The sequence below is a fragment of the Peromyscus eremicus genome, chromosome 3 (assembly GCF_949786415.1).
Source record: "Peromyscus eremicus chromosome 3, PerEre_H2_v1, whole genome shotgun sequence".
Classification (NCBI taxonomy): domain Eukaryota; kingdom Metazoa; phylum Chordata; class Mammalia; order Rodentia; family Cricetidae; genus Peromyscus; species Peromyscus eremicus.
In genome coordinates, this window is record NC_081418.1 from 124209281 (window position 1) to 124234254 (window position 24974).

The 24974-nt window shown below is 42.5% G+C and overlaps 1 long non-coding RNA gene across 2 annotated transcripts in view; it reads right to left on the bottom strand.

The window, feature by feature from the left end:
• Positions 1–5552: 5552 nt before the first annotated feature.
• Positions 5553–24974, bottom strand: part of LOC131907265 (uncharacterized) — a 28518-nt gene continuing 9096 nt past the window's right edge. For both annotated transcript variants that reach the window (XR_009378350.1, XR_009378351.1), the window contains 2 exons: positions 6858–6979; positions 5553–6566 (listed from right to left, as the gene is read on the bottom strand). This is a non-coding gene — a long non-coding RNA (uncharacterized LOC131907265). The remainder of the gene's footprint in view (positions 6567–6857; positions 6980–24974) is intronic.

Here is a 24974-nt window from a genome sequence, read left to right on the forward strand (position 1 = left end):
TGGTTTGTTCTCACACTCTACTGTGTTTGGGGGCGATCTATAGACTGTGATTCGGTAATTCTGAGATGGAGCCTGAGAATGTGCATTTCTGTCTCCCTGTACTACATCATGAGTGCTACATCCCTGTACTACATCTGATGCAGAAAGGGTTAGTTATCCCAGGCCTTGGACATCAAGACATGAGATAATCAAAGGCTCAACAACATCTTCCTCAGAGTCAGTAAATGCACTGTGGTACCCAGCAACAGACACAGGCTAAGTGCTGTATACAGGCACTGGTTACGATTCTCCATCTCACACAGGTTTTATGTAATCATTTTTGACTATAAAATAAAACAGTTGTGCAAATCCATTTTTAGCCTGTATCCAAACAGGATAGCAAACATGTCATCTAGGTGAAAAATGACATCAGGATAGCAAACATGTCATCTAGGTGAAAAATGACAACAGGATAGCAAACATGTCATCTAGGTGAAAAATGACAAGTTCTAGTACTTATGGAAAACCATGGAGCTGGAAGGAGTAGATTCTGATCCCTACTGAGGTCTGCCCATTGCAATAGTCAGTTGAAATATAATCACTTTGTCTGGCTCATAGGTAGGCATCAGTCTTCACTACTTACCACTGAAACATGCCTCACCTCCAAGACTGCCTGACCCCTTCCAGACCAGTACCCATGCTAGGGTGTGGGAACACGGTCCAGGAATGGAGCCATGAGTGAATTCTGAAGTGATTGTGAGAAAACTCCAAGAAAACAAGAGTCTTGTGACCTCAGTTTCTTCAAAACATGGAATTGTTCTTGGAATGCATCATGTTCCTCCCAGGTATAGTGGATAAGAGTGAGTCTACTTCAGATTATTCATCACAACTGGCTATTGTTATCTGTTTATATGCCTCTATGGAAAAACATGGTTTCGTCACATGTGACTTATCCTTGTGATTGGACACTTTACTCATGTGACTCCTCAACCTTCAGAGTATAAACTAGCCACTGCTATGGATAAAGCTGCCTATTGCATGGGACTTCAGTCCGCCTCACTTGTCAGCTCCATTCTCCCAGGTCCCACCACCTTTAGAGAGGCACTTCTCTAGAGAGGCACAAAGACTAGGCACTTCAGGAATCCCAGATCTGTTAGCCTAGTCCTTTGTGGTCCAAGAACTCTGACCAGAAAACAAAGCACAGGTTTCCTATTCTCTGTGACTTCCTATGTTCTACTTATCATTACACCTTCTCCATGTCTCCTCCTCCCCATCTGTACCCATTTCCTGCCCTAAACAATTGAGTCTTTGCTAGTCTGAAAGAGAATCTCTCGTTTTGTTTTCTTTGGGTTTGGGTTTTAGTTTTTTGGTTTCTTTGAGACAGGGTTTCTCTGTGTAGCCCTGGATGTCCTGGAACTCAAAAACTCCACCTGCCTCTGCCTCTTGAGTGCTGGAATTAAAGGTGTATGTTGCCACTACCACCCTGCTTCCCTCTCCCTCTCTCTCTCTCTCTCTCTCCCTCTCTCTCTCTCTCTCTCTCCCTTTCCCTCCCCCTTGTTCTGATCATATTGGGCATGTCCATACCTTTATTACATGGTGTGTGTGTGTGTGTGTGTGTGTGTGTGTGTGTGTGTGTGTGTGTGATGCAGCTGTGCCACAGTGTGCGCAGAGGTCTGAGTATAACCTTTAGGAGTCAATGCTTTCCTTCTATCTTACAGGTCTTGAGGATCAGACTTAGATTGTCAGGCTTGGCAGCCCGTACCCTTACCCACCGAGCCATCTCACCAGCCCAGTTTGTTTGGAACAGGTTCTCACACTGTAACTCAGGCTGACTTCAAACCCCCAACAATCCTCCCACCTCACTCGGCCTCAAGTGCCAGAAAAACAGGTGTGGGTTACCATACCTAGCTTCCATATTCATCCACATCTTGATGTTCCTCTGAAGACTTCAAGTTTTTGAAAACCAAAGCTGGAAAAAAAAATCCATGCTTTATTTTGTTTCTTTTCTGACATTTTTCCCCCTGAGTCAATAGCACAGAATGGTCTGCCTGTTCAAATGAAGAGAACAGCATAACAGAAGGATGCTTGAAATGGGCAAAATACATTTATTGAAGGCACACAAATTATCATTTGGGAATCACTATTGCCAATTGGGCAAGTGGGCATGGCAGTAACCCTGCAGGCTCTGCCCTGCCTTCTGTGCCAGGATAAGGAGAAACACAGACAAGAAGTATACCAGGCTTTTTCTTTTGGGCCACCAACCAGCTCCCAAATCATGACACGGAGACTTCTTATTAATTATAAATGCTGGCCTAGCTTAGGCTCATTTCTGGCTAGCTCTTTTAACTTAAACTAACCTGCTTCCTTTATCTACCTTTTGCCTTGGGGCTTTTTACTTTTCTATCCTTCTGTATATCTTACTTTCCTGCTTCTTGTGTCTGGCTGGCTGGCAGCTGCATGGTTTCTTGTCCTAGGCATGTCGTTCTCTTCCTCCCCTATTCTCTTCTCCTTCCTCTCTCATTCTCCTCTCCTGAGCCTAGATTTCTCCTGTTTATTCTCCTGCCTAGCTATTGGCCGTTCAGATTCTTACTAGACCAATCAGGCACCTTAGGCAGACAAGGTGAAACAAGTGCAACACATCTTTACATAATTAAACACACATCCTAGGCCGGGCGGTAGTGGCACACTCGGGAGGCAGAGGCAGGTGGATCTCTGTGAGTTCGAGGCCAGCCTGAGCTACCAAGTGAGTTCCAGGAAAGGTGCAAAGTTACACAGAGAAACCCTGTCTCGAAAAAGAAAAAGAAAAAATTAAAAAACCCACACCCTGACATCATTAAGCAAATACACATAAACAACTTTACACCGTTAAGGCAATATTCTGCAACATAAGCAAATGTGACACATCTGCCTGGTTAAAATAATATTCCACAACAAAGAAGTGATGAGTATTATTGGCTTCTTCCTTTCAATTTTATTTTATTTTTTTTTTTTTTTCGATTTATTTACTATGTATACAGCATGTATGACCAGAAGAGGGAGCCAGATCTCATTAGGTGGTTGTGAGCCACCATGTGGTTGCTGGGAACCGAACTCAGGACCTCTGGAAGAGCAGTCAGTGCTCCCAACCTCTGAGCCATCTCTCCAGCCCTCCTTTCAATTTTATATCTAACTACAAATACCACTCCCGCTCTTCCAACTCCTCTCCCTACACACTCATTAATGTGTGCCTATGTGCAGGAAAGGCTAGACTACAAATAGATTTTACCAAGAGATTAATAGTAGCTAAATCTAGAAGGTAAGATATTGAGTAATTTGAATTTTTTTCTTGGTTTTCTTTTCTATATTTTACAATTTTCTAAAAGGAATGTGGTTTGCTTATAAAATAAACATACATACATAGGGAAGTATTTTGTTTTCTGTGTATAGGTATTTTGTCTGCATGTAATGTCTATGCACCACATTTGTGCAGTGTTGGAAGAGGGCAGAAGAACACATTGGATCCCTAGAACTCGAGTTACAGATGGTTGTGAGCCTCCATTTGAGAGCTGGGAGTCAAAGTCAGGTCCTCTGGAAGAACAGCCAGTGCTCTTAACCACTGAGCCATCTCCCCAGCCTCACATAGTGAAGAATTTTAAACAAGAATATAAGCTAAGGATGTAACTCAGTGAGTAGCATAGTACATGACTATCATACATGAGGCCCTGGGTTCAATCACCAGTATCTCAAAAAATAAAATAAGAAACATAATAAGTAAAATTGGACTTGGTGTGGTGAGTCATGCCTATAATCTCAGAAATAGACTGAGGCAGGTGGATTCCTATGACTTCAAGTCCAGCATGGGTTACAGAGTAAATTCTAAGCTAGCCTGAGCTACATAGTAAGAAAATTCATTATTCATCTGAATGCCTACTGTGTATCAGATACTGTGCAAAGCATTTTCCATATATGATGGGTTTAATTTAAACTTCACAATGTGTCTGAGAAATGCTATTGCTGAGCCATTTTAAAGATGAAGAAATGAGGCTTGAAGCCATACAGACTGACTAAGGAATACAACTGTACAGATGTGCACAAATATGCCTGACTACCATCATATGGCAACTGTTGCATCCACTCTAAGGGTAACTGAGAGAGGAGGCAGCTATTTAAAACTCAAAACTCAGGATGGTCACCTTCCCAGACCCACTACTAGCCTAATAAGAATTCTCTTTTAGGTACCTAGCTATGTGGGAGATAAAAACAAACTGACCAAATGCTTTGGGACATCTCCTCCTCGTTTGTTTTTTTTTTTTATAATTTTATTTATTTTTATTTTATGCATATCAATGTTTGCCTAAATGTATATATGTGTACCATGTGTGTGCCTGGTGTCCACAGAGGACAGAAGATGGAGTCAGGTCCCTTGGAACTGGAGTTTTAGGTGGGTAGTTTAAGCTCCAGCTCCCTGGCTCCATCTTTCAAGAAGTAGATTCCCCATTCCTCAAATCTGAGTTGGCCTTGAGAGTTGCTTTGATGGACAGATTATGGGAGAGGTGACACTATGTAAGCACCAGGGGACTTGCAGATTCTACCTTCACAGGTAGAATTCTATCTTGGAAACCCAAGACCACCATCCTGTGACAAAGCCCCAAATGAAAGACCTCACAGAGGCAGAAGCTCAGCTTTGTATCCCAAATGAACTCAGCCCCCTTGCCAACCTTCCAAGTGAACGCAGCTATGAGTCCAGGCAAAACCAGCAGAAAAATCTACCCAGAGAACCCACAAAATAATGGAAAGTACTATCAAGCATCACCTGACGATGTCTCAGTTAGCAACAGACAGCATATGATGGTGATCTCACAAGATTGCATTATCCAGAGAAATAGTAGTGTGTGTAGGTATACTACTGGATGATGTCACACAATAAAACAGCTTCTCAGACTACATCTGCATCATTAAGTGACAAGTGATTGTTGACTGAGGCCAGTTAATGGGGAAGGGATTTATTATGCAGCATTATCTAACTGATACAACTTGGATTTAAGAGTGAGCAAGCTGTCAAGTTCTAAATGCCTGTGGTTGTCATGGTTATTAAAGTTACATGATATGGTACAAGACCTTGCAGTGTGCCTCGTGCACAAATCTAGACCAAATTCCATGCTCAAAGAATGAACATAGTCTCACACTCCCTTCCCAATACTCTTCTCTAAACAGAGCAATCTGCAACTAAACAGATTCTGGTGAAAAAGAGGAGATTATGAGAAACAAAAAACTGTGTCAAAAGAGCTCTTTCTGCTTGAAAGCAAACTGTTTATGTAGAAAAGCCCCTGATAAGACCATTTTTTCTTCCTTTGTCTTTACAGCACATTGGGCTCCTGCCCCTCAAGATTTACTGGTTTGTGAGATGCATTAAGTATAGCAGACCAAGTTTCAATTACAACAGAAGGCAGGGGTCATTTACCTACAATTAAATGTCTCTTGAATAACATACCCCCAAGCAAGAGGAACTTGCTGCAAGAGGCATGTGGCTGGAGCTGTCATTCTTATCCCATATGAATGGCTCTAGACCCCAGGAAATCCTGTTCTCCCCAAACACAATTCAGAACCCACCACTCATTTCAGAAGGTGCTTCGTCCACATGGGTAGTTCCCTCTCAAAATCAAGAATCACAGCAGTAGGAAAAAACACTCTTGCTTACTTAGGGGGTGATACCTATGGTCAGTTTATAAAACACCAGCACATGCTGATGTCAATCATGATAGCCTTAAAAATAAAATCATCATTAGCTTAAAAAAAACTTTCCTGTTTTTATAAAGGAGGAACACAAACAATAATAAAACCACCAATAAAATGCTGTGGCAGTGGCTTAGGATGGGATGATAAATCCTCATGCTGTCACTGGGCTCCTCAACCCAACAGCCTCTTGGCCTTTCCTTCTAGGCCTTCTTGCTTTGCTGGCTTCAATCACTTGACCCCCTGGTTGGTCCTCTTCTTGACTTTCAGTCCCCTACTTTCTGCCTGCCATGCCAAGAGCAAAGCTGTTCCCCACAGGACATCCTGCATTTCTCTCGTGGTGGCACAGAGGAAGAGCTCTCGGGCAGGGTCGCGTTATGCTGCCATTTCTCAAAGATTTCTGTCTCTCTGTCTCTGCCTCTCTTTCCCACCCTGTCCCTGAATATGTTTTGATTAAAGAATGTGGGTAAATTCTGTCACCAGTCAGAGGAGTACAGGAGATTTGAATCCTAGATAACTACTAGGGTTCTGTTTCTGGTTTTTTAGGGATGTCAATGGAACTCAGAGCATTCTGCACACAGGGCAAGCACTCTGCCACTGAGCACATCCCACACCCCACTCATAGATAACTTTTAAACTTATTTACTATGTATTGTTAGTTGGGGGAGGGGACACATCTATGGAGGTCAAAGGACAACTTTGTAAAGTCAGTTCTCTCCCCACACCTTTACATGGGTTCTGGGAATCGAATTCAGGTCACCAAGCTTGCCCAGCAAGCATCTTTTTCTGCTGAGCCATCTTGTCAGTCCATACACAACTTCCAAATGACGTTTTCAAACATGTCCCCAGAGAGTAGTCATATATCTTCTCAGATGCTAAAGTAGAAATTCAATTTAAATCAACAATTACTGAATGTTTACCACCTGCCAGACCTTAGCATAAGATTGGGACTCTGTCATTTAGAGAAAATACAGCCGAAGTAACAAGGAAAAGCAAAGCCCCACCAGCTTCTTGATAGCTGGAGCTGTGGTCCATAGTAGAACCCTTGCATAGTATACAGGGCCCTGGGCTCCAACCCCAGCACCACAAAAACAACAATCAGCTGTTGGATGGAAAATGGCAGACACCATCTCAGCATCTCCAAACACAAAGAAATTCTCAGGTACCCATTTAAATATGAAGATAACGAGATGGATGATAACACTGGCTTCTCAGCCTTATCACTGTAGAGATCAACCAGAAGGTGTCTGTTGTTTGGATTTTGCAATGTCCAGGGAGTCTATAATTACTGCAAAATAAAAGAGTTAAAAGAAAAACTTCAATGTAATTGAATGTGTCTTGCAACTATATCATTCAATTTCAGTTCTACTTAATCAGCATTTACTCAACCAGATCCTAGACTGAAGACTACAAAGAAAAAGGTAACCCATGAACCTTGAAATAAAACAGCCAAGGAAGGGAGAGACACTGAGGAGATGGAATATGGTGTGCTGTGTGCTGGGACAAAGCTACAGACGACATATCAGATGGTATATCAGAGGTTACATAACCCAGGCCAGGGAAGGAGAGCAACATCTTGGGATGCTCTGGAAAGAGGATAATAACAGAGTAGCACTGGTTCATTAAGGCCTATGTGCTAGATGTCTGAAGTCAGGCATATGACAAGCAATACTCTCAAAAAGAAACACTGGACATAGGGTTCCCCTTCTTTTTAAGTTTTTTGTTATGTGTGTATATGTGTGTGTGTGTGTATGCATACACATATATACATATACATGTTTAAACATATATATATACATATGTGTAATATATATATATATATATATATATATATATATATATATAGTGTGTGTGTGTCTGTGTGTGCAAGCCCATGCCACTGTATGTATGTGGAGGTCAGAGGACAAGCCATGGGAGTCAATTCCACATTGTGGGTCCCAGAGATCAAACTCAGGTCCTCCAGTTCATCAGCAAAGACCTTTATCTACAGAGCCATCTCACAGCCACCCTATTTCTTTTCAATTTTATTTATTTATTACATGGGGGCATGATGTGTATATGTGGGCACACATGTGGAGGTCAGAGATCAACTCTACGGAGTTGGTTAGTGGGAACAAACTCAGGTTGCCAGGCTTCTGCAGCAAATGCCTTTACCTGCTGAGCCATCTCCCTGCTCAAGGGCTCCCCTTCTTGAAAACATCCCACTCATTGATTTGCAGAGCTGGGTTTTATGGCTACCAGGTCTCATGGCCCAGGAAGATTAACAGTTGGCTGCCCAGATGGAAAGGAGGAAGCCCCAGACTAAGTGAGGAGTGATGGTACTTGTCCTACTCTGTTACTGTGTGGCTCTAGAGTGTCCTTTGGCTTTCTGATGGCTCAGACTCTTCATCTATACCACGGTAACGTAATTCCACTGGACCTGACAAGGTCATTGGGATAATGGGTACAGAAAATGCTTTGAGGGGCTGGACAGAAAGCATAGTGGTTAAGATCACTTATTGCTCTTGCAGAGGACCCAGGTTCGATTCTCAGGACCCACATGGTGTTTCATATCCATTCATCACTCCAGTCCCAAGGGATCTGATGCCCTCTTATGACCTCTGTAGGCACCAAGCATGCACGTGGTACACAAACATACATGCAGGCCACACACTCACATGCAAAATAAAAAGAATAAATCTGAGTTTGTAAAAAAGAAAAGAAGGCCATGTGTGGTGGCACAGGCCTTTAATCTCAGCACTTGGGAGCACACCTTTAATCTCAGCATTTGGGAGGCAGAGGCAGGATCTCTGTGAGTTTGAGGCCAGCCTGGTCCACAGAGTGAGTTCCAGGATAGCCAGGACTGTTCTCAAAAAAAATAAAAAATAAATAAATAAATAAAAAGAAGAAATAAAGAAAAGAAAAAGCTGTAATGCCTTCCATTCAGTGTCCACCAAGGTAAGGACAGACTGGTGATTCACCATCTGCTTACTGGGAGGGCTGGACTTCACCATCAAAATCAGAGCAGCTATGACAGCCAGCAAGCGTCCCTCAACCGAGATTCCAGGCACTCCTTTCCCTAGGAACCACACTTGCCTGCCCCTCCCCCCACCCTGCATGTGGTCTCCTAAGGAGTGAGACTATATACAAAGTGCAAAGTTAACTGAAAGGGTACTCCATCCGCACAGCGTTTGGGGGTTCATTATCCGTGCTGGGACAGGACATTTCATTGAAGAAGCTATTTTGGGGTCACCCACACTCCTGAAAGAAGCTATTTTGGGCCAGGCGGCAGTGGCACACACCTTTAATCCCAGCACTCAGGAGGCAGAACCAGGCGGATCTCTGTGAGTTCGAGGCCAGCCTGGTCTACAGAGCAAGATCCAGAACAGGCACCAAAACTACACAGAGAAACCCTGTCTTGAAAAACAAAAAAACAAAAAGAAAGAAAGAAAGAAAACGAAAAAGAAAGAAGCAGCAGCAGCTATTTTGGGGTTTCCCACATTCCCATAAACCCACTAAACTCAGTGAAAACAGCATCGATGGCTGAGGGTCAGAATGCTTGTGGCCGTGAGTTTAACTGTTTTAGCACTCCTCTCTCATCTGAAAGTCTGAACAGATACCTCACAAAAACACCTTTTCACTTCATTTACTGGAGAAAATTCTTTAAGAGAAATAATCAAATCAGCTCTAATATTTTTACTTAATTTTTAAACTTTGTTTGATGATTAAGTATAGCTAGTTTTCTTGGTCCTGCCTGGCCCAAGGTCAAGACAAATCTCTCTCACCCGCCAGTCCCGCAGCCGCTCAGACCCAACCAAGTAAACACACAGAGACTTATATTGCTTATAAACTGTATGGCCATGGCAGGCTTCTTGCTAACTGTTCTTATATCTTAAATCAACCCATTTCTATTAATCTATAAGTTGCCACATGGCTTGTGGCTTACCAATATCTTAACATCTGCTTCTCATCCTGGCGACTGGCAGTGTCTCCTGACTCAGCCTTCCTGTTCCCAGAATTCTCTTCTTTCCTTGTCCCACCTATACTTCCTGCCTGGCTACTGGCTAATCAATATTTTATTTATTAACCAATCAGAGCAACACATTTAACATACAGAACATCCCACAGCAATTAAGCCTTGTTATAAACCTCATCCTTCAAACAGCTAGAGAAATGGCCCAGTGGTTAAGAGAGGATCTGAGTTCAGTTCCCAGTATCCACACCTGGCAGTTCAAAACTGCCTGTAACTCCAGCTGTAGGGGATCTGACAACCTCTTCTGGACTCTGTGGGCACCAGCACCTACAGGCAGAGACCCATACATAGACACAAACTTATACATATAATTCTAAAATAATAAAACTAAGTCACTTTTAAATTACATCTTTTAAATAATGTAACTTAGAAAACCACCAAAGCATACAAATAGGATCATTGTAAAGCATAGCTCACACCTATTTCTTGTAGGTGTGCATTGTCCTTAAGTGTCTCTCTCACTCTCTTTAAACCTGAAGCATGTATTTATCATTTCCATCTAATAAACTCGATAACTTAGCTTCAGGATGACTCATCCTGAAATTCGTTTCTGCAACATAGTCAAAAATGTGTCTTTGTTTATTGGAGCAATTCCTCTGCCTTTTGGTAGCAGTACTGGGCTATGTCCCCCCATTACCAATGACTTGACCTTAGCCTGCCAAGGTTGCCAGAGCCCAGGCTTTTGCCATATAAACTGTAGTTACATGAGGATTCTGCTAATTATATCAGCTAGCTCTTGCTGCATAACAAAGTACCCTACAACTAGCTGATATCAAAATAGTATAATACTTTTCACTATTTTACTAGTTTATTAGATAGTTTTCTGTATTAACTGATATCACCACCTTCATTTGGAAGGTTCACTGGGACATAGGCCCTTTTTCTTTTTTAGGTGTTTGGTTTTTTTTTTAAAAGATTTATTTATTATGTATTATGTATACAGTGTTCTGCCTGCATGTATGCTTGCATGCCAGAAGAGGGCACCAGACCTCATTACAGATGGTTGTGAGCCACCATGTAGTTGCTGGGAATTGAACTCAGGACCTCTGGAAAAGCAGCCAGTGCTCTTAACCTCTGAGCCATCTCTCCAGCCCCTTTTTTTTTTAGGTGTTTTTAATTTTTATTTAATTATTTATTTATATTGAGACCCTGTAGGCCAGGGTAGCCTCCAACTTGCTTTGTAGCCATGGATGACTTTGAACTCCTGGACTTCCTACCTCTACCTCACAAGTGCTGGTATTAAAAGAGTGTACCACTACATCCGTTTTATGCAGGTCTAGGGATAAAAGCTAGGGTTTTTAGCATACTAGGCAGGCACTCTGCCAACTAAGTTACATCCTCAGAGCTATGTAGAAATCTCTGATCTTAAAATATTAACTAATTTTCAATAGAAAACATTGTGTGGAACTGGCAAGACAGCTTAGAGGGTAAAGGCAGCTGCCACCAATCCTGACAACCTGAATTCAATCTCCTGCATTCATGAGCACATGCAATTTAAAAAAAAAAAAAAATGTTTGTTTGTTTGTTTTTCGAGACAGGGTTTCTCTGTATAGCCCTGGCTGTCCTGGAACTCACTCTGTAGAGCAGTCTGGCCTTGAACTCACAGAGAGCGAGTTTTAAAGAAAACATTGTGTAGTCGGGCAGTGGTAGTGCATGCCTTTAATCCCAGCACCCCAGCATTCGGAAGGTAGAGGCAGGCGGATCTCTGTGAGTTCAAGGCAAGCACAGGCTCCAAAGCTCCAAACCCTGTTTTAAAAAAAAAGAAAGAAAGAAAAAGAAAAAAGGAAAGAAAACATTGTGTGACACCACAAAACACATTAGGGCCCTAAATTTGGAACTTGGGCTACCAACTGGTAGCCGCTTATGCAAAGCAATGCTTTCAGCTAATCCTTCAATGTGCATTCTACCAGGTTTTCCTCAGTCCAAGGAGTCTGAATCAGGGACCTGGGTTCTGCTCCTCAGTCCTGATCCTCCTGGACAGAGCTTCTCAACGTGAGACCCCCAAGACCCCAAGCATCAGCAGCACCTGAGAACTTGTTAGAAATGCAAATTCTTTTGCCCCACCCCAAATCTACTGATGCAGACACTGTGGACAGGACCAGGCATCAGGACAACCTGGATTGCTTCTAAACTATTTTATGCACTGGAAACACCTGGAGACCTTAACAGACTACCAATGCCAGAGCCTCACGCCACTGAAATTCTGATTTACATGCCCTGGGTGCAGCTCTCCCTTCAAGAACTTAAGTGCCCTGCAAAAGACTCAAAGCTGCAGCCATGGGACTTCACTTGGACCTTGAAATATGGGGAGGGAGGCAAAGAGAGCTAGGGATATCTCAGAGGGGAAAGTACTAGGCGATTGGAAGGCTAGGCCATACCCCTACCCACACTCCATCCCAGGCCCACCCCCACACACCCAAAGCTATGGCTCTAACTCAAGGCCTCCCACATGCTAGTCAAGTGCTCTACTCCTGAGCTACATCCCAGCCAGAGACTCATTCTTGTAACAGCTCTTTTCCAGTTGCCTTCCATAGAGCATGATGGGAGTTATATCCTGATAAATAAACCCATCTTAATGTCAAACAGTTACAAGCCTAATTCTCATAATTCAGAGACTGTCCATGTGTATAAATACATATGTAGGAATTAGCTTGCATGGTCACAGAGGCTCAAGATCTGCACGGTGGAGGTCAGGGAGATGGCCCAGCAGGTAAGTGTTTGCCATGCATGATGACCCGAGAACAATCTCTGGAATCCACGTACAGGTAGAAGGAGAGAACCTACTCCACAAAGTTGTCTTCAAGCCTCTACACGCATGCTGCAGTACACACACCTGCACAAAACACAGGCAATAATAATAAACAGTAAAAGATCTGTAAGATGAGTTGAAGGCCCAAGAGGAACGGGTGTACAAAGAGAAAAAACTGATCCCTGTCCAAAGGTAGCCAGGCAGGTGAAGTTGCCTGTTAGTCTTCTTTGTTCAATTTAGGTAGAAGGATATACTTTACTAAGTCTACCAATTTAAATGCTAATATTATCTAGAAACACACTCGTAGATACACCCCAAATAATGATGGACCAAATACTTAAGCATTCCATAGCCCAGTCAAATTGACACAGAAAATTAATCATCACAGGGAATATGGACTCAAATTTGTGAACCAGTATTTCCCAAATGCTTTTCTTGAGGATCTAGGCCAATGAAATTCTCCACCAAAAAGGCCTCTGTGAAAACACAAATCTTGGGGAACGCTGTGTAATGAGGCATATTAACATATCAAAGCTATGAATCACCCCACAGGAAAGAAGTGACTCATAGCTTTCTCAACATTAGTGTTTGATCCCAGAACCTGTTTTTTACTTAACACCTATTCATTTCCCACGGAACTAAGGTGTTGCATAGCACATATTGGGAAATGCTATGCCAAGCCATGAGAAGATAATACAGATTTGCAACGTGGGATGGGGCATGATGTTTTAGAGGAATTTGACAGCACTGAGGTTTTTAAAAAAGAGTCTAGAAAAAGAGAGCCCAGTCGTGTCTATAATGATAAAGGCTTGTTTTTGTTAAGTGGGAATGGGCAGAAAAGGAATATGATGAGATAATTAATGGAAAAGAGCTTGCACATATAGGTTATAAAGAGAAAATAATAGAAAATCCCCAAATTTGGAGCTTATGAAATGAAAAGACTAAATAGCTACTGATAAGAAAAAAAAAAAAAGTTAAGAAAAGCCGGTTCAAAAACAAAAGTATATATATAAAAAAAAAAAAAAGTATGGCATACTAGGCTAGAGATGTAGCTCAGTGGTAGAGTATGTGCCTGGCTGAGGGAGGCCCTGAATTCCATACCAGCACCCCCAACACACATGCACACCCACACACATGCACACACACAAAATACGTTCAATTTTTGATGTGTTAGTTTGAGGGTCACAGTAGACAGAGAGCTCTAAGAAATATGCAGCAGTTTTCTGAATTCTGAGATTGGTCTGCAAGACATCAAAATGATTCATCAACTTGAGACTCATCAGCAGAGAATTGGAAATTAAATCACCTTTACCCTCTTTCCTACAGCCAGACTAACCCCTTCTCTTTGAAAAGCCATGCTTTTAAGCCAGCCTTGAGTCTTCTTGGTGGGTTGTCCAAAGAAGCTTTCTGACACATCTCTGTGCACTGTGGCAGTAGGAAATATCACCCTTTAATGAAGGAAGCCTCAGACTCCATATATACAGCCCAAGTTGACTGTAGACAGAAACATTACACTCATCCTGTTGCATGTAAAATATAACCTTCTCTCCGGGGCCTTCATATTATAGAATCCCAAAGTTCTAGGTACCCAACACCAGCAACTTTCAGATAGATTTCATAAACTGAAAAAAGTCTTGTTGCAATCTCCTTGATGCTTGTACTAATGAGAACATGCTGAGCATCATTGTCAATCAATTCAGCAAGTACTTAACAGGTGCTTTCTGTATAGTTAGCCCTGAAGTGGTCCAAGGCCTCTTCCCTTCTCCTCCATGCTGTTGTATTTGAATCCTAGCTGTTCCCCACTGCCCCATCAGCTGTATGAATTCAGATCAATTTCTTTAATTACTTTGGGCCTTGGCTTTCTTATTTATGAAAATGTCTTCTTTGATTATTTATTCATTCATGCACGCATTTATTCAATAAATGCTTCTGAGCTCCTGCCTTGTAGCTATAGTCATGTCAGACATAGTGTCCTCTCACAGTGGCAAAAGATGCAGGCGTGGTCCTTGTAGTCATGGAGCTTAAATATCACTGGATTCTTAAGAAAATTAGAGATAATCTGTGCAAATTACAAGGCACAGTGGTTCGTGTATAGAATGCACTCAGTAGATGCTGATGTCTTTGTATCTGTTGATAGATCAAAGCACACAAATTCAAGTGTTTGTGGTAGCCAACATGAGCATGGGCAGCGGTGAAACGATGGCAATATCATCTGTAGTGTCCCTGTCCTCACCAAAGGGCAAGGGCTACTCAACACCAGTCCATTGTCCCAGGAACAGCTGTGGATCCAGGATTCTTTAGGTTTAAAAAAAAGCAAGGAAAATCCGTTTTTAGATATTTCAAAACTAGTGGGGGCCAAATACAATATATCTGACCCAGGAAATTCAGGTTTGCAAGCTGACCCTGAGCAGGCAGGGTCCTCAAGAAAGTCTCGGTTTTCATTCTCACTGAGACATTATGCTGAAAAGCTAATGGACCCTCGAGTGAAATCCTATTTCACTCCAGCTCAATCTCAATCAATCAGCCTAACTCTCTTCACGCTCCACTGAAACAGGAACCTGGAGTGACAGGATCATTATCACCAGAGGAAAGGGAAATCTCACCACGGGTCATCAGCTTGCATTGTATAAATGACTATAAGGGCTAGATGGGAGCAAACAGTGGGAGGAGGCCCAGCAGAGAGCAGCGGAGCACAGGCAGTTCAAGAATCCAATCATGCTGATTGGATCTGAAGGCATCACTGAGGGGCAGCCACGCATAGAACCGGAACACTTAGTCAATCCCTGTAAGGTGGTCCTCCACCAGTGGGAAGCTCATGCTTTCATCATCTCTGATTCACTCTTTCCACTTCAATCCATTCTGTTTATGGATTTCATATCTGGTTCCATCCTTTGAAAGAGCTCATTATTTCCCTCTGTTCTCTCTTTCCCCTCCTGCTTCAGAGCAGGGCAGATGGAAAGCCCATAATAAAACAACAGCAGATGTGAAAAGATAGGGATATTTGTGCTGCTTTGGTGTGGAGTCCTAAATGAAGCTAGCTTAAGAGGCAAGAATGAAGCAGACTCGTTCCTTCTAGAAGAGTCTAAGCATTCCTAATGCTGTCATTCTTCTTCACAGAAACCCAGTAAATATACTTTTGTGCTCATATGACCTAGTTTAAAGTTTTCTTTGTACTCAACCATGTGAGATTAACTGGATGTTCTACAAGATCATGTGATCCTGTAGACCTGAGTGCTCCCCTCCATTCCATCATGTGACTTGAGATAATACATGTGTCTCATATACTGGAAGTGTGGGAACAATAACACTGGTCCCCAGTCCCATTCCTTGACATGCATGAGATACATGAGTACTATAGAAGAGGTGCTGAACTCAATTCACAACTGGAATATATAACTCTGGGTGACAGACTGAGGAGTTCCGTAGTTGGCTTTTTTTGTAACTCTTTGGGAGCCCAAATAAATACACATAGACTTATACTTACTTAAGGATGCCTGGCCCTAGCTTGGCTTGTTTCTAGCTAGCTTTTCTAACTTAAATTATCCTGTTTATCTTGAATTACATTTTGCCTCTGGGCTTTCTACCTTTCTTTATTTTATATATCTTCCTTTCCTTCTTACTCCATGGCTGGCTAGGTGGCTGGCCCCTGGCATCCTCCTTTCCTTTTCCTTTTCTCACTCCTCCCCCTTCACTCTCTTCCTTAGATTTCTCCTATTTATTCTCTCTGTCTGATAGCAGTGGTGATATTGTGTCCCCCAATATATTGTGCACCTTAATAAACTTATCTGGGGTCAGAGAACAGAACAGTGATAGATAGACATAGAGGCCAGAAAATGGTGGCACACACACCTTTAATCCTATCACTTGGGAGGCAGAGATCCATCTGGATCTCTGAGTTCAAAGCCACACTGGAAACAGCCAGGCATGGTGACACAAGCCTTTAATCCCAGGAAGTGATAGCAGGAAGCAGAAAGGTATATAAAGTGTGAAAACCAGTAACTAGAGCCTGGTTAAGCTTTTAGGCTTTTAGCAGCAGTTTAGCTGAGATCCATTTGGATGAGGACTCAGAGAGAGGCTTCCAGTCTGAGGAAACAGGATCAGCTGAGGAATTGGCAAGGTGAGGTGGCTGTGGCTTGTTCTATTTCTCTGATCATTCAGCGTTCACCCCAATACCTGGCTCTGGGTTTGTTTTTATTAATAAGACCCTTTAAGATTCGTGTTACAGACAGCCCTGCCTATTTCTTTCCTGACTAGCTATTGGCTGTTCAGCTCTTTATTAGACTAATCAGGTGTTTTAAGCAGGCAAAGTAACACAGCCTTACAGAGTTAAACAAATGCAACATAAAAGAATGCAATACATCTTTGCATCATTAAACAAACATCCACAGCATAAACAAATGTAACACATCTTAAACTAATAGTCCATAAGAGTTCCTCAAAAAGAAAAAGGCTGTCAGCAGAGTCCACCATGAATGAAAGAGTTTGGCAAATGAATGTCTCATTCAGCCTGGGCTGCCACAACCAAACACCATAGACCAAATAACTTAAGTGAGAGAAATTATTTTCTCACAATTCTGGAGATTGGTTTCTAGTGAGGGCTCTCTTCTGGCTTGCAGAAGACAAGGAGAGAGGGGGGCAGGGGAGAAAGAGGAGAGACGAGAGATAAGAGAGAGAGAATATCTTTGTCTTAAAGCATGAGTATAGGAGTTCTACAGAGTTAGGGGCCCATACAATTAGTACCTCATTTCACATCACTTAACATTAATTACCTCCTAAAAATACTATCTCCAGAGAGAGTTACATTGCGAGTTAGGACTTCACCATATGAATGATAACATGGACGGGGGGCAGACAACTAAGCCATAGCAATGAGCTAGTTAGAGCAGCATGATTAGATGCTCAAGGATCATCACCTGGTTATTCCCCAACCCAGTAAGACACCGCCCCCCATGTTCAAATGTTCTTTGGCTCTATAAAAGAAAAGCATAAAGCAGGAAGCTGTGTCACTGGGGCTAAGAGCTCAGCTACAAGACCATACCTATGAGAAGGTTTAAGTGTCTCCCAGATGCTTAAGGATATGGAAGAGATTGGAGATTGGCTTCTGAGGGAAGAGGCTGCCACCAACACAGGCTGTAGCCAATGAGCTGTGTGAAAATCAGCATCTAGAGAAGGCTAGTAGACAGGGTGGTCAGCAAATGATGAGAAGTCTGGAAATCAGTGACCCAATGAAAGTTGGTGATGTGGAGCGCCATGCCTGTGATCAAAGGGAATTCAAAATGTTGGAAGCAGGAGATGCCAAGCAGAAAGTCTGCTGCTTCAAATATACCCAAAAGCCTCCTCTCCCCTCTCAAGGCTTTCCAACACCTCCCCTCTCCCATTCAGAGGGAATCTGTTGAGAAAAGAGGAGTGAGCACCAGGCTTTCTGCTAATCCTAGATTGAAGTATGGCTACAAACATCACACTTATATTCACCAGTGAGCCCACAAGATGTACACTACCTGCGTTTTCCATCAACCTAGAGAACACACACTGGTGGAATCCGTTTTCCCAAACTGCTTGAGTCTCTAAATACAGATTTTCTTAACACTTTGCTAACAATAGTAGAGTTTGCTATGTCTAAATTTAAAGTTAAGTCAAGAAGCTAAAATAAATATTGTGTTTCTCTTTTATAAAAATGAGAAATGCTGCTAGGGAGATGGCTCTGTGGCTAAGCACTTGATGTACAAGTGTGAGGTCCGGAGTTTGGATTCCCAGAACCCAAGTGAATGTCAGGAGGGCATGGTAGCCTGCCTGTAATTGCAGTTTTGGGAAGGTGGGGACAGGGATTCCCAGAGCAAGCTTGCTAGCAAGACTAGCCATATGGACAGTTCTGGGTTTCACTGAGAGACTTAAATTCAATGAATAAAGTGCAAAAACAATTGAAAATTATACATTGCTCTCTGGCTTACCATGAACATGCACACACATGGAATGCTGTGTTTACAACTGTCAACAGCCTCTATATGGCCATGTTGGGAACTTTTCATAGTTGTGGTACTTGACCTCTCCAACAACACCTGTTATGTGGACAATTCCCTATCACACTCCCCTCTGGTGAGCTCCTTTTCCTTCTCAACTCTCTGGCCACTGTTGGTACGCCATTGTCAATCTAGGCACACATGGAAAGGCAGGACTTTTTAAAACCACATATGTACCTGTGGCACTACCAGGAACTGCCTTGAGCACTTAGACACTTGAGGGATCCCCATCTGAAAAGCAGTAAATGGAATATCAGACACAAAAGGGCCTGCTCTGCCCCGGAACTGTGGTCACAGTTCCATATGGTGAACCTTCAGTTCTCCTCACTGAGTGCTGGTCCCTGTGCCTGCTGCATAGCTAACCTGCGGGTGTCCTAGTAAGCTGAAAGGAACGCAACATTGAGTTGGCCCAACTGGTCAGTCTCGCCATGCTTTAAATCCAGACTGGCCCATTATAGGCTGGCCTGGCTTTCCAATCATATTTGGCTTTCTCAGTGGCCTCCTCTGCCTTGCCCTGCCTGGACTTCTGCTACCTGAATCACTGACCACTCGGAAGCATCATTTCCTGCACAGCTCATCATTTCTTGCACAGCTCCTTTCATGGCCTACTTCCAAGATACCTGACTATCACCTTGGTTTTAATTAGGATTTGCACTGACTATTTAGATTGCTGATTCTGTGCTCCGTGTCTCTAGACCAGACACCTGGGTTCCAGACTCATGGCAGCTTGGAACAGGCCCCACAAACCCCTTACACCCTGTGTTTCTAAGACTGACTTCATGATCTCCTTCCAGTCTAGGCTTCCTCATATGTTCTTTCCAGTAGTCAGTTGTACCTCCGTCAATTCAGTTATACAGGCCTGAAAGCCAAAATCATCAAAGTTACCTATGTTTCTTTAAACACTTATTTGAAGCATGGCAATGATGAATGAATCACATTGGCTCTTTTGAAAGACCAGTTTTATCACTGGCTTGAAGGTGTGGCCTATGCTTATTGTTCTCTCATAGGATTACTGATCTCACAGGTAGGAGTACAAAGTATGTCCAAATCAGCCTTCTGAGTCATCTACATCATCTTGTTTCTCACCTGAACTGCTGTAATCATTTCTTATCCAACCTCCCTTGTTCATGTTCTTCTAACTTCTACCAAGCTATTTTTGTTTCTTTGGTTTTTTTGTTTTGTTTTGTTTTTTTGTTTTTTGTTTTTTTGTTTTTTGTTTTGTTTTTCGAGACAGGGTTTCTCTGTGTAGCTTTGCGCCTTTCCTGGAACTCACTTGGTAGCCCAGGCTGGCCTTGAACTCACAGAGATCCTCCTGGCTCTGCCTCCCGAGTGCTGGGATTAAAGGCGTGCGCCACCACCGCCAGGCTTCTTTGGTTTTTTGTTTCTAGTAATTAAAGTTTTTTTTTTTTCATTTTGCTGAAGTAAGAAAACATCTACTGTGGATATCTTGGAAAAAATATTGTTACAGATACTCACTGTTAACATGTTTGTATATATGTATATATGTATGTATGTATGTATGTATGTATGCATGTATGCATACATTCCAGCCAATTTCCCTCAATGGGCATACCTCTTTAGATGAAAAGAATTATATAATACACATTCTGGTATGTCATGTCTTTAAAATTAGTCTTGTGTATAATTTTTTATGTCAATAAGTCTCTTTGTTTTCATTATTAGTGAAAACATAGCATCCTATTATTGGGACCATTAGGTTTCTTTCTGGATTTCCTCATCTTAAAAAATACGCTGTGGTAAACATTTTTGTACATAGATCTTGATCATATTCATGTTTTTTTTTTCTTATAGGTTTAGAAGAGCCAATGATGCTGCATATTTTTAAAGCTCTGAAGCCTTCACCAAACACTCTGACAGAAGGGTTTGGTCTGATCACATTCCCATTGTGGATGATCACTGTAATGTGCTTCAGACTATTGCTGGAGACTGGATAGAAAGTTATAGGTTCAAGTACAGAAAAGCAGAGAAGACTCAGAAATCAGGCATTCAGGCCAGTGTCTCTAAGCATAGCTGTGGCCCACTACAGAGTTCAGTTCCCAACATCCACATCAGGTGGCTCACAACTGCCTGTTACTCCAGTTCCAGGAGATCCAATGCCCTCTTCTGGCCTCCTTGGGTACCTGCATGTACATACACACTGCGGGCTAGTTTTACGTCAACTTGACAGAAGCTAAATTCATCAGAGAAGAGGGAACCTCAATTAAGAAAATGCTTCCATAAGATCGGCTGGAGGCAAGCCTGTAGAATGTTTTTCAAATTACGGATTGATGTGGGAGGACCCAGCCCATTGTGGGTGGTGCCATCCGTGGACTGGTGGTCCTGGGTTCTGTAAGAAAGCAGGCTGACGGGCGGTGGTGGCTCATGTCTTTAATCCCCTCACTCGGGAGGCAGAGGCAGGCAGATCTCTCTGAGTTCAAGGCCAGCCTGGGCTACAGACTGAGTTCCAGGAAAGGCACAAAGCTACACAGAGAAACCTTGTCTCGAAAAACAAAACAAAACACCAAAAATCAAAAAAAAAAAAAAAAAAAAAGAAAGAAAGAAAGAAAAGAAAGCAGGCTGAGAAAGCCATGAGAAGCAAGTAAGTAAGCCACACTCTGTGGCCTCTGCATCAGTTCCTGCCTTCAGGTTCCTGCCCTGTTTGAGTTCCTGCCCTGACTTGCTTTGATAATGAACAGTGATGTGGCAGTGGAAGCCAAATAAACCCTCCTCTTTCCCAAGTTGCTTTGATCATAGTGTTCCATCACAGCAATGGTAACCCTAACTAGAACATACAGAGACAGGCAGGCACACACACATACATGTAAATAAAATATTTTTGATGTGAAAATACAGCCAAGCTTAGTGGTACAGGCCTGTAATCCTATCTACCTAGAAAGCTAAAGTAAGATGATTGAGAATGTATGGCCTGTCTTGAATATTCAGGGTGTTTAGTTCAGTCTAGGCCACTTAGTAAAATTTGTCTCAAAAGAAAAATGCAAGAAAAGGGGTGGAGTATAGCTCAGCAGTGTTTGCCTATATATATGCATGAGCCCCTAGGATTAATTTTCTCCCCCCCCCCAAAGATTCAAAACTGCACTTTTTTATTTGATTCTTAAAGCAAACAACATGCAAGACCAAGGACTTTCATTTTTTATACACAACTAAGTATTTAATAGCTTCCTTTGTTAATTATTAAAGGTGATTAAGTTTTTATGTTCACAGAGAAAAAATGAAGTACCGCCAAGTGTTGTAAATTCTGGACTGCTCAGAAAGTTTGGCAATGATGCTAATTTTCTGCTGCACATGTGAGAACATGGTTGTGGGAGTTTCCAGTCTTCCAGAAGAATCTTTCTGCCTTCTCCACTATCGTCATCATCATTGTTGTCTTTGTCTCCTCCTCCTCATTATGTGCTCCCTCCCTCTTACCTCCCCCCCGCCTCCAGCATCCCCCTGGCTGTCCAGAAACTCACTCTGTAGACCAGGCTGGCCTCAAACTCACAGAGATCCACCTGCCTCTGTCTCCCCAGTACTGGGATTAAAGGCGTGTGCCTCTGCCACCTGGATATTGCTCCTCTCTTATTCCTCTGTTATCACCAAGTTCTGATACTAGCCTAGGCAGAATGGAAGCACCAGGCACATTTTAGGGTCTTTTGGCCCCAAAAAATCAGAACCAATGGTCTGAATGGCTCAAAATCTTCTTTCTCTGAAACTAGATTGGTTTACTTGTAAAGAGGTCTGACGCATAAGATGATCAGATGTTCTGGGGATGGAAGGAGCTGAAAGCAATCTTGAGGGAAGGTCAGAGACTTATCCTTTATGCTACCAACTCTTGGCTTTGGAAGCACCTGTCTTAGATAGCAGGGCTTAGAAGTCAGAGATGAGTCTTAGCAAACGCAAACAAGTCTGAGTTGAGAACTGTAATAACACTGTTTCATACTGGGATGAGCTATCTCTGGCCATTGGCTTACAGAGTCATAATACTGTGGATGTGAAGATGAAACACTAGTAGGAAAGAGAAGCAAGACCTTCCTATATCAGTGACTATCCAAGAAAACACAGCTATCTATGCAATTGGTTCCAGCTATCTGTTCAACATGTCTTTTCCCATCTAGCCCTGGGAAATCATGCTTCTAAAATGTATGTGATTACCCTGACAATCAACTTAGGAGAGAATATGGAGTCTGATTTCTTCAATCCCAGCTTGAATATCAAGAGGGATTCTTAGCAGAAACTGCCTGACAAAGGACTGCTCTGCTGCACTTCAGTACATTTCCATTTCTTTATCTAGAAAAAGGAGAAGAGAAAATTGGCTAATTATTCCTACTTGATTCTGTTCACATTTCTACTGCCAAGAGTAGCAGTTACTCACCAACAGACACTAGGAACACCCACATGCTAACAGACATGTACAGTCAGGCCCATGTCAGGCTTTTGCAGCTTTCCATTACACTCATAGAAGCCTCTGTTTGAAGTATTCCCAAGCACCAGAATAGGGCTCACCTCAACAGCAGAGGTTTTAAGTTTGTATTTCCTTTTATGTGTATGGATGTTTTGTCTGCATGTATGCCTGTGCACCACATGGCCAGACGACAGTGTCACATTCCCTAGAAATGGAGTTACAGATAGTTGTGAGCACCATGTGGATTCTGAGAATCAAACCTGGGTCCTTTGGAAGAGCAGCCAGTGCTCTTAACCACTAAGTCATCTCTCCAGCTCTGAACAGTGGAGTTTTATATGCAATAAAATTGCAAGCAACCATGAATTACAGACATATACTGTGATTCCAGCATCTATTCTTGGATCACAGGAAAGATAGAATACCCAAAGATAGAGGGAGAAAGAAAAGAAAAGGCAAGTTAAATATAGCTGTGCACGCCTATAGTCCCAGTATTCAGGAAGCTGACAGAGGAGAATTGCAAATAGGAGGCCAAGCTGGGTTACAGAGTGAATCTGAGACCAGCCTGTGCTACATAAGCAAGACCTGTTTCAAGAGAAAGAGAGAAGGAAGAGAAATAAAACTAAGTGAAAGCAGGCTAAAAGTAAGCAAACATTTTAAAAGATAAAGTGAATGATCTCATGCATTATAGTACTGGATTGTTCCAGGTATTGAGCATAACCTATGTTAAATGTTGCTCTATACCACTGTTTAATTCAATGCATAGTCACCACACACGTTCTATATACTAGTCATGGTTCTAAAGAAAGAGATAACAAAATACAAGAAAATTCCCTCCTTGGAGCATACATCTCAGGGGACAGCTTATCTAGTTATCCCAATAAAGAATGAAGACAGGAAAGCAGGAGGTCTGAGGTGTACTGCAGTGGCAGAGCACGTGCTTAGCAGGCACAAAGCCCTGCTTCTGATCCCCAGCATCAGGAATGAGTGAAGAGTGAAAAGGTAAGGAAAGAACAGGAAAACAATACATAGAAACAGAAAAACGGGGACAAATATATAGGATAAAAAAAACATTGAGGGATCTCCTGGTTTTGTTTCTGTTGCTGTGATAATACAATGACTTGGGGAGGAAACAGTTTATTCCATTTTACAGCTCACTGTCCATCATTGAGGGAAGCTAAGGCAGGAACTCAAGTCAGGAACCCAGAGGCAGAAAATGAAGCAGAGGCAATGGAGAAATGTGGCTTAATGGCTTGTTCTCCATGGTTTGCTCAGCCTCCTTTCTTATACAGCCCAGATCCACTTGCCCAGGAGTAGTGTCAACTACATTGATCTAAGCTGGGACCTCCCCACATCAATCATTAATCAAGAACATGAGCCAGGCGATGATGGTGGCACGTGCCTTTAATCCTAGCACTCTGGAGACAGAGGCAGGCAGATGTCTGTGAGTTCAAGGCCAGCCTGATCTACAGAGCAAATTCCAGAACAGGCTCCAAAGCTACACAGAGAAACTCTGCTTCCAAAAACCAAAAACAGAAAGGAAGGAAAGAAGGAAGGAAGGAAGGAAGGAAGGAAGGAAGGAAGGAAGGAAGGAAGGAAGGAAGGAAGGAAGGAAGGAATAAAGAAAGAAAGAGAAAATGACCCCCAAAGAGATGAGGTATACAGGCCAATGTGATGGAGGCAATTCCTCAATTGAGGTTCCCTCTTCACAGATGACTCTAGTTTGTTCCACACATTACAAAATCCTAACCAGCACAAGGGAAGAGGCTCTAAAGGAAATCAGACCCTGTCCCAAAACAAACAGACTCTCCAGGCTTGGCTGCTTCACATAGTAACTGTAGCAAGGGCAGTGCAAAGATTGAAAGTGGAGGCTACCAGGCCTCTCATGACTCACACTTGGGGCTGGTCTGGGACACACTGCCACATTCCAGAACACTAAGTCAAATCTAGAGGTAAAAGCAAGCCATAAACCCTGTGCCCCTTGTTGAGAGGATATGAGAACTGTTGGAAGCCATCTTTGTAAAACCTTTAAATTACCTCAATGACTATCCATAGCCACTTACGAGACAGTTATCATTTTACCCCTATTGTATAATTAAGGAAGACTTG